Source organism: Octodon degus, unplaced genomic scaffold (genome assembly GCF_000260255.1).
Source record: "Octodon degus isolate 3935 unplaced genomic scaffold, OctDeg1.0 scaffold00036, whole genome shotgun sequence".
Taxonomy (NCBI): Eukaryota; Metazoa; Chordata; class Mammalia; order Rodentia; family Octodontidae; genus Octodon; species Octodon degus.
This window is the reverse complement of record NW_004524612.1, coordinates 10203283-10204932: the sequence shown is the minus strand read 5'-3', so window position 1 is coordinate 10204932 and position 1650 is coordinate 10203283. Positions and strand designations below refer to the sequence as shown.

Below are 1650 nucleotides of genomic sequence, written 5' to 3'. Positions count from 1 at the left end.
AGGAAATGAAAAGAGGCAGCTTACAGGGAAATGACCCAGAATGATACATCTCTCTTTCCACCTGCTCCTTTGTTTCTATGCTTCCTAGCTGCCACGAAGTGTGCAATTTCCCTTAGCCAAACACAGTGTGCTGTCTCTACCTTAAAGCCAGCCAACCAGGGACTCTCACTTTAACCCAAAATACATCTCTCTTCTTTTAAGTTGTATATGTTAGGTATTTTGCCCCAGTAATAAGAAAGTGAGAGTTCATAGGCAGGCAAGATGGCAGACATGCTGAATATTCATGAGACCAGGGTCGAGGATTTTGCCTTGGATGAGGATGAAAGAAAAAGTAAAGAAATGGAAGGGCCACGGCTTTGGCTCTGAATAGGGATCCCAGGCACAGATGCATGAGGATTATGACAAAGAGCAAGATGGTGATAAACCTGGACTACAGTGCTCTGTCGAAGGCTGGATTCTCTTTGTCACTGTAGTCTATGAGGAAGCCACTGAAGAAGACATCCATGATAAATTTAAAGAATATGGTGAAATAGAAAACATCCATTTATACCTGAACATGCATACAGGATATCTAATGGGGTATATACTCTAGTTGGGTATGAAACATACAAAGAGACCCAGGCTGCTATGGAGGGACTTAATGGCCAGGAGTTTATGGGACAGCTAATCAGTGTGGACTGGTGTTTTGTTCAATGTCTGCTCAAGGGCAAGAGAAGAAGGGCTGAAGATGCAGCAGGAGTCCAGACTGGAGGCATTGCTGAAATTTCCTCTGTTATTCAGGTGGACTCTCCAAGATTCCAGTTGGGCATGTAGCTTTGGAGAAGCACAGCTGGGGTGGAACTCTTTGCATATAATCTCTTATCTCTACCAAATGTGGTATTTCTTTTTAGTTATTAACAAATGTTCCACTCTTGTTTTCCTAAAAAAGAAAAGAAAGTGACTAAGTGGGGCCACTGTCTAGACTATTCCTGTTCATGTGGTTCAGAAACTTCTAGAAAAAGCATGCCTTAGGAGTTTGAAAAAAGCTTGTAGATGCCAGCAAGAGAAGCCCTAGAAAGTAGTAAGCTAGTTGGCTCTCAGAGGACAAGAGTCCTGGTTGGAATGGAAATGGTCAAGATGGAACTCAGGAAGTTTCAGTTATGCACAAGAACTTCATTGGAAGTTAGACTTGAGACCATGGGGTTATGCTCTGGCAAAAAAATAAAATAAAATTGGTCAACTTTTCTCCCATGTGCTGAGACTTTGACTGAGACTACGGCAGAAGAGTGTGACAGAGGAAATTTCAAGACAGTTCAATTTTCAGGTGTCAGGACAAGTATTTCTGGCTGCTCTCAGCAGAAAAGCAATTTGAAAAGTTTGTTCTTTCACCAGAGAGTGTCAGTAAGGTTATGGAAAAAAAACAGCTTCATTACTAAAAGAGGAAAGATTTCCAAGCATTTTGCATCAGGACAACATGAAAAACAACCTGAAGGGATCAAAGGAGTCGGCAGACCCCACACTTCATTGGCTCAAAGGTAAAAAGGTAAACTCCTTTGAAAGACTGCTTTGAGAGTACAGCCACAGAGTGTTCTACTCTAGAATGATGTCCTCGCTCGCTGGTTTGTTGGGATTGGCGGCACAATGGTCAGTCATCTGCACACTCAGAAGACT

The 1650-nt window shown here is 42.4% G+C and overlaps 1 pseudogene; it reads left to right on the top strand.

The window, feature by feature from the left end:
* Positions 1-261: 261 nt before the first annotated feature.
* On the top strand, positions 262-761 carry LOC101580322 (annotated as a pseudogene).
* The last annotated feature ends 889 nt before the right edge of the window (positions 762-1650 follow it).